Source organism: Paramacrobiotus metropolitanus, unplaced genomic scaffold, assembly GCF_019649055.1.
Source record: "Paramacrobiotus metropolitanus isolate TYO unplaced genomic scaffold, Prichtersi_v1.0 Parri_scaffold0000025, whole genome shotgun sequence".
NCBI classification, from domain to species: Eukaryota; Metazoa; Tardigrada; class Eutardigrada; order Parachela; family Macrobiotidae; genus Paramacrobiotus; species Paramacrobiotus metropolitanus.
In genome coordinates this window covers 776,732-785,946 of record NW_026570245.1, presented here as the reverse complement: position 1 = coordinate 785,946, position 9,215 = coordinate 776,732, and positions in this window count along the sequence as shown.

The following is a 9,215-nucleotide window of genomic DNA, read 5'->3' as shown; positions in this document are numbered from 1 at the left end:
ATGCTTTTTCAAACCATGAATTTTAAAGAATTTTCGTAGCGAATATCCATTCATCAAATTGTGATCGCACATGACCTGAATTCAGAAAGACAATATCGCGCGATGAATGGGATGAATAGGGCGTTTGCCAAAACATCCTGTATTACTTTCCTGGTTTAGTTATAATTTTTTTCAAAAGCTACATCCGTTTTGGCACATTGTTTTGTACACCTGGTACTGCAAGCACATCCCTTTATCTTGCACGAGGAATTACTAACGAATTAATTTTCACCAACCATCAAAGGAGGCTGGTCTGAGCTCCCTTCAAATCAGCGGAGTTGGCTTGAGGACGTGACCGTGTTATATGCCTGCTTCCAGGCTTTGTATATTCTACAGGCTTTGGTGGCGAGCGCTCACGGAACAGTGTTATATCTTTCCTTTTGTCTCACGGCTTTTGTTATCTCATCTTGTCCTTACTGCATACACAAGATTTCGGTCTGCTCCCTATTTCACTTGCCAGTGCGCTGTTACTCCTGAAACCATGCAATCTTCTCTAGAATAAAGGAAAGCGCGTTTAGATGGCTGTGCCGTTTCATAGCTAACTGCGGTCATTCAACTAAACGATTTGACCACAGGTGGCAGCAGAGCAGAAAGATCGCCAGTCCGCCAAAACGATAACAGCAATCTTCACAAAAAACTGAATAACTTTTTAAATGGAAATTTGTTTGGGCATTGGTGTGGTGTGAAGTTAGGTCAGACCATACTAATTCCAACACAAAGTTAGGAAAATTAAAATTTTTGTTACCCGACATGGTATAACTTCTTCTTAAGTATGTTAATTCAACATAATGAAATGGAGTTCCATTATCTAAGCTTCCATATTATTATAACGTTGTAATGCAGCCCAGTGGAATCCGGTGTTTTACAATTTCTATTGGTTGTGAGGCTAAGCGATTCTGGCCAATGATCGCGATGTTCCCATACGAGGGACGAACGCGTAGTTAAAAGCAGACATGCCACCACCGGGCAGCAACTACAACGACTGTTTCTATACCAGTGTAAAGCTCACGTTTGGATTCATACTCATATCGATAGCGCGATTACGGATAAATTTAAACTAGTATAAAGGTCGTAACCGCCCTTAGTGCAAGCGAGCAAGCGTGTAAATTTTTCTTGTTGTAAAAGACTCGGTTGGGTAAAACTGCAACAGTAGTTGAGAGTCTACTCGCTTTTGTAGCTGTTGTATATGCTGTGGAAGGCTTATCAGCAGAGCTGCTCAGATATCAGTTTTTGCCACCGCTACCATGCCGATATGATATAATTATTTTTATGTCGTTTTACGGAACTATGCCGTTACAATATATTGTTTTTGATTCCTTTAAAAAAAGTATAATGTTCTTTGAGCTTCGTACTGGTGCATGGGTTCCAAGAAACTGAATTCAGAATTTCGTAAGATGAAATGGTTTCTTGTTGGCTGAAAACTGCGTGTAAAAAGATAAACGATGTCTTTTGATAACGCGCAAATTTTATTTTTCCACGTAAAACTAAATTCCAAAAATTGAAAATTTAAATTTTTTTGGTACAACGCGAGGGGAGGGGCTTTGACGCTTGAGCTAACCAAGCCTAAGGCATTTCAGATTTGTGTATTGGCCAGAATATTGCTTGCGGTTACGTCCGCCATTGTAAAGCCGATTTTGCGGCCGATAAGCAGCTAAAACGGTTACTTATAATAACTGAATGCTGAGTCGACCGCGTCCGATCACTTTGACCGCGGTACATTTCGGCCGCACAGGTTCGCCTCGACCAGCGTTCATTTTGGCCGTGGTTTCTTTGGTCTTATTAGGTTTTCTTTGATTTTCTTCTGTTTTCCTAGATATTCTTAGGTTATCCTTAGGTGATTTGCAATATGAAAATTTCTTTTCATTTTTTTCGTTTTCCTACGGATCCTACGGTTAGGATTTCAGTACTCTCCCAATAGGTTACGTGACTTGCGTGTCATCGATGGAAAGACATGATGGTGACAGCGACACTTCCAGAACTGCTCAAACAAAATGTGCGTGCAAAATGATATAAACGCGGCCATTTGCTATGATTTCTTTGATTCAACGGTTTTAAGTTACCGATCAATTTATATCGAAAGTAACGTTTTCTTGTAAATCAAAATAAAATCAGCGTCGGCCGAAATGTACCGGGGCCGAAGTGATCGGCGGCCAACTGAATGACGGCCGGAGTGTACGACGGCCGAAGTGATTGACGGCCAAAAAACGTTGGCCGAAATTTACGGGCCTAAATAAAAACGGCCGAAGTGATCGGGAGCCTTAGTCGAAAGTCGGCGGGATTCACTGGCATGAGTTTACCGCTATCCACCAGTCTGTCTAGGTCTCTCCGTACTCTCGCACCCGACGCAACGCGATACGAGCGAGCCACCACCTTTGGTCATCTCATTTCGTGATATGGATAATAATACTGATATAAATGGCAATAACGATCCCTCGGGTAACACAAATGGTATGCTGCACGATCAGACATGACCACGCAAGCAACTTCGACGCGAGCACTACTAATATAAATATCCAATCGCACATAGCCGTCCATTTCCAGATACTGGTCGTTGCCCTCAATTTGTTAGGGCTTTTTTAAAAATCGCCTACAAAGCCAATTCAGTGGCTACATTCGTCTTTTACGTTCATATTGGATGAGAAGAGTTGGACCATGTTCAAGAAATTATCCGTCAAGTACAATTGTTTCCACAGGATGAATATCCGAACCTACCGCTTGCACAGAAAAAAGCCCAACATAACATACTAAAAAGATTTCCCAACGCGATCGCGATTAAGAGCGAAATATGCAGAATGGTTTGGCAGCTCGACTCATCAGTCAGGCGGCTGTAGAGAATACAGTCCACGTCACTACACTTCTGGCGACATTAATTCGCCATACACTCTGAACTGTAGTCGTTGGCAAACTGCAAATCTGTGATTCTCTGAAAAAAATTTGAACATTTCGTGACGGTCCATCAGGCCTATTTTTGGTGGTAAACGATAAATTAAGAAATATTAAGTTTGGTGCTGGTTCATGGCAAAGCAAAAAATATGTTCCGCTGCAGATCTCTAAATTTTCGCTAAATGGTGGACCATAACTCGATGGCAATGCTTACCTGGAAAGTTTCCGAGTCGTTTCTTTTTATTGGAAGAAAAGCCCATTTTATCGGAAATATTCGATAACGCTGTCAATATACCGCAAACTTCTCGGCTTCGGATTTCTGAACTGAATAAACGATTCTCCGCCGTAGCAAGCAACCCAAAAAAATCTTTGTTTTGATTTTTTCCAGTTAGTTGTTACATGCATAGAAGTTCTAGCCATTTAAATCCCAGTATTTTCAAATTTACGAAAAGATTGTATTCGCTGCGGTTGAAATGGCATACTGATTTACGCAAAGCGCATACGCGATGTAACCACACAGGATCTGAGAAGCGCCGGCGCAGACTTTTAATTCAGAGATCAATGTTTTTCGTGAAGGCTCAATTTAGATTTTTAGCTTAACTTAGGCTATTAGGCTTAATTGACTGCGCAAATGATTTATCGGTTCAACACCTTATTCGATGTCTGGTGGCAATGGCAACGTATATAACAATAACGCAGTAAGGGTCCTAACTGGATGACTTTCTTGGGTAAAGGGTGTCATGCTTTTCTATGGTTTTTAGTTTAATTCGGTTGATTTTCTTCTGAAGAAAAAAACGGTCGAGTAACTCATTTTTACCATGGTTTTGAAGATCTAGTGACCGTTTCCGGTATATAACTATGGCTGATTATCCACGGTCATTTTTGGTTTTGACGTACTAAATCAACTCGACTTGGTGCGAAAGTGTTTTAGTGTTTGGGTGTTGATTTGACTAAGCTTACCAGAATCTTTGGTCTACAATAAAGTTCATGAACCGCGTGATTTTCTTCAAAATATGTCTACAAAAGTTCCTCGAAAATCTTAAAAATTTGCAAATTTGGTTAAAAGTCGTTCCAAAAATAGGAAGTTTTACCACGCTACTTACTATGTTGAAATTTACCCATTTTAGGCAATGCTGTTGAGGGCAAGGCCACGTGTTTGAATTTCTGAGAACACCGGTGTATGAAACAGTGAAGACCTTTGAGGTAGATCTCCTTTCTCTTTTTACGAAGAGAAACCAAAACGTTAATCGCTGAAGTTTGTTTTGTTCTTTTGTATTCAATTTATTCAAACCTTTATAAATGAGCTTGGTTTAAGGTTTGAAAAAGGGAGTTGTAGCACAAGGCGAGAAACTTCGATGAAGCAATTAAATAATTCGTTTTTCATTTGCAAAATTGATATCCAAAATTTCATGCAAATTTTATTTATATTTTGTTATGTTTATTGAAACAAAACTTCAAATTAAAAAAAGTTAATGTTTCGTTCTACATGATGCTTAATTTGTGCCGCCGCTCCCTTCAGTTTTCCTCGAAGCAATGGTTCGCTACCGAATTTCAGAGCGGTAACGGGAATTTCGTCCGTGAAAACTATCTTTTTGATAAAAAGGAAAATGAACTGCTCTTGTTTTACTTGCTGCTCCGCTCGCATCGAAGAGTGTGCTTAAGCCGAAGCTATGCGTCGCCTTCGCTTCCCCCTTTGGTTTCCGTAGAAACGGCAGCTCGCTACCGTATCATCACAGAAACGAGAAGTTCAAGCGGAACTGCAAGAAGGATCTTTTCAGAATAAGAGGACAATAGAATCTTCTTGCTTTACTTGCTGCTCCGCTCGCTGCGCTGCGCTTGCTCGCGCCGCAGCTCGGCGTCGCCTTCGGCTCCGCCTTCGGTTTCCGCTACCATATCATCACGGTAACGTATCATCACGGTAAAGCCCAAGCGGAACTCTAAGAATAATCCCTTCAGAATGAAAGAACCGTATCATTACGGTAATGGAAAGTCTAAGTGGAACTGCGAGAAGAATCTTTCTGAATAATAGAACAATAGAACGTTTTTGTTTTACTTGGGGCTCCGCTCGTTTTGCTGCGCTCGCTAGCGCCACATTTTGGCGTCGCCTTCGGCCCCGCCTTTGATTTCAACCGTAAAGAAACATGATACATTACCAAAAACTGACACAGTTACGGTACCTTTTTCCAGTTAGGGTAGCGTAACACTTATTATTGGTGACGCCTGGTTTGAGTGGTAACGCTGGTAGCGGTAATGCGTAAAGATGAACCATCATTATTTGAAAAACAACAGTAACGATGCAGGTGACAGTGTTAACGTTAGTAAAGATAGTAGTGGCTCCCGACTTCATTGATTTTCTTAAATAAATGTTTCGCTATGGCGTATTCCCAATAAAACGTATTCCCAACACGTATTCCCACGATATACAACGTATTCCTAACAATTGCTCAAAAGCTAAGAATCCTTTGCATTTTGTTTAAAATTTTTCAAATTCTCGAATGTGCGCTTCTAAGCGTACCCGTTCAATTAAATTATAACTCTTTTGTATTAAGTTTTGATGAAAAAGGGTGTTAGTAATTTCTAGATCTAGCTTTCGCTAGCTTTTTTTATGATTTTTACATCCACTTTTTCAAGAAAAAATCAAATTGTTGATCCAGCTTCGAAAAAATCAAATTATAATTCTAGATCCAGCTTCGCATTCAGCTCTTTTATAGAAACGGTCAGTTATTAAAGTAAGAGCAACTCAATACGGCAACTGGTAATGCTTAAAGGAAGCAGTAACGGTTACGGTCACCCTCAACGGTGACAATAACATGCACGGTAATCCGTTACGTTAACGGTAGCAGTAACAGTATTCCGCCATAGTAATTTGTTACAATACTGGTTGCGTAGCGGTAACCGGTTTTGCTGCGGATTAATTATTACAGAAATTAGTAATAATCAGCCGTTGCATAAAAAGTAAATATTTATGGTAACAGTAATCCCCGGCTAAAGTAACTTATTGCGAAAACGGTAATTTTATTGATAGTAATTAGTAATGGTTGCCAGAAAAGTAAGCTGTTACGGGACGCATAGACATAGAAACCCCACCGCCTACATTTGGCAGAATCACTGGACTGGGTTCACATTTCACAAAACGGGCTACGCCTGCAATTGAACGGCGGACTCCTGAAAATTCCGTAGGTATTTCCCCAAACGTCGGCTCCCTGAAAAGACACCAACCCGAAGGTAGCAAAAAAAATCCGGACCAGGTCAAAATTTCCGGACCGCCCGTACATTACTACGGCGGGTTCGTCAATAATGACCGGGTTATAATTTACGTCACGGATTCTCAAAAATGATCCACGCGGGGGTGGCTAGAAAAATGCGGACCGGGTCCAAATTTCCGGACCGCCCGTACATTACTACGGCGGGTTCGTCAAAAAAGACCCGGTTGAAATTTACGTCACGGTTTCTCAAAAACGCTCCACGCGGGGGTCGCTAAAAAAATCCGGACCGGGTCAAAATTTCCGGACCCCCCGTACATTACTACGGTGGGTTCGTCAATAATGACCGGGTTATAATTAACGTCACGGTTTCTCAAAAATGATCCACCCGGGGGTCGCTTAAAAAATCCGGACCGGGTCCAAATTTCCGGACCGCCTGTACATTACTAAGGCGGGTTCGTCAAAAATGACCTTTCTAGAGGGGCATAACTATTAGCGATATTACAATGAAGCCAGTGAAGCGAACAGCAAGATTTTTGAATCTGGCGCAGCACCCATGGGTGGCATGCGCTAGCGACAACTTCGGCACGTAACGTTTGCTTGCACATGCTTCGCACACTCATTTTAAAATGCTGAAAAGCTGTCGGGGCATAGGTAAGGGGCATATCTGAGACACTCGGCTGAAAGCCGAATAGGCTAGAACACTGGGTAAACAAAAGTCTATGGAAGTCGGTAGAAATGGGCGTATCCTGAAAGACTGAAGACTTCTCGAGCGCAGAACTTCAGTGCATTTTTCGATAACGCGGTACTGGAATGGCAGAGAAAGAACTAAATTTAATAAACAACCAAATCTTTCACATGATAATCGAGTGGTTTATAACAAGCCCCAACATTGTGAAAACAATATATGAAGATTTAAAACAAGCCCCAACATTGTGAAAACAATATCTGCAGATTTAAATCTACCAAGGCAGATTGTGCATCTAATTTATGACTACCTTAAAGGGAGATTCTTTTTTTTGTATGAACATGAATGAGCATGAATGAACATGATATACCACACAATCTAACAGAAGAAAGCCCAACATTTATTGAAAATAACACATCGACAATTCGGACACAGTAGCAGCTTGCTTGAACATTTTGCGCAGCAAACTAAATGGCCGCATGGTCTAAACATAATTTCGGAATCATTTTCGTAGCAGACTTTACAGCTCAACTTTTCTTTGGAGTCTTCTGACGTCGTAGGCGGCGGGACTTTTCTCGATAGCCCACAACACGTTGTTTCGGCTTCTTTGCGTTTTTTCCGAATGTCACTGATGAATGCTAAGCCTTTTGTCTGTATAAGATACGGACACTTAGAGTAAGTCCAAGCGTGCTCCTCCCACGGGGCATTGTCTTTCTCCCAAGCATGTAGTGTACCTCCACAGTGAAAACAGCGTACACGATCATCCTTGCCCTCATAATAAAAGCCGGCTGCAGCCATATCCCTTGGATGCTGATGTTTGTTTGCTGGCCATTCAGCGTATGTAGCGAAGCGTGCCTTGTAGTCTTTCATTGCCGGTGAAAACTGAAGTAGTATTCTCTCATCTTCGCCCCTTACACAGTCTGGACGGGCTAAGCGGTGTAGGTAGTATGGTTTATACCGTGAGTTAACCCAGTCACCCGTAAGATAGTCACAGTATGCACAGTGAATTTCGTCATGCACCCCTTGATAATAAAACCCCTGGCTTGCCAGTTTTCTAAGGGCAATCGACTGGTCCGGCCAGTTTTCAAAACTGTTGAAGGGATGGTTTTGTAAAGTCCCGCTTGGTAACTTTTGTTTTGTAAAGTGTGTCGGTTCGGCTGCTGCGCTCCATTCTGTTGCAGGTAGTACTCGTCACTGCGTTTATATCACTCTCCATCCTCACCCAATAATGCCCGCTCCAACATCGGTATGTGGCACTACCGTGAGTGCTGTCCATGGATCGCACGTGGAGCAACTTGCTACGTTGTGGAATGAGCTTCCGTTACCTCCAGAAGCCTACAAGTTCCTCGGTGCATCAGAAGGCACTCGACGACGTGGATTGGATGAAACTTGCGTGGGTTAAGAAGCTTTTTGCTGCTTGACATGTTTGTGCTGTTATTGTTTTGTTAAATTCCAGTTGATACTTACTGTACAGGCTGCAAGTGATGTCTGTAAAATCCGTTCGATCTTGCATATAACATCCTTTTTCTTTGCATGAAAATTTGTGTGTTTTCCATCTTCTCTGTCTTAGCTTAAAGGGGGCAGTGCTCCGTAGCGAAAGACAATAAATTCCGTTATTATGTATAAACGACTGTAAAAAACCATTACTAGCAAACGTTAAATGTCAACACACGATGGCTACGACTAGTAGCCTACGAGTATACTTATAAAAATTTTAGTATTTCAATCAGTTTAATCATCATTTACTAAAAATAAATGCAGCGATGCTACATTATTGAATGTTGCTAACTTGTTATGCAGTATGCAACGGTATAAGTAGTATACGACGGAGTGTACCACAACGACGGACTATACCACAACGGTATAAATCTCGAACACAACCCATTGTTCGAAATGCATTCACTCTTTCAGGTCGGCATTCTGCCGATGTTCTAGCGAATTATATGGCTTTCGAGCAACGAAGTCTTGATCCATAGGAACAAATGCAGCAAGCGTGCGCTGTCTGGACTAGCTTTAGCCTTTTAACGACTGTGCCCAGCATTCTGTACGCCTGCGGCAGCGCATATAAATCGCGCAGTAATGCAAATGCGAATCGTAGTGTAGTGGCAGATATATTTATCAATATTTAACCAATAATAATATATTAGATCACAATTAGTGGTGAAAACGTTGTTTCTTTTAATCGTAAATAGACCTTGATATTGTTGTCGCGCCATGGAAATTAAGTATTCTTTGATTAATCACCGATAAAGCCTTCGTAACAGTTAAAATTATCAGGTTAATCAACAAAACCAAACAGATCGCAGTTCGAATTATCACAGTTAACTTATCAGTAATTACAAAAAAAACAGATCAGTTTATGAACTACCATTCATAAGACGAAATATCAGTACTCAATCCGA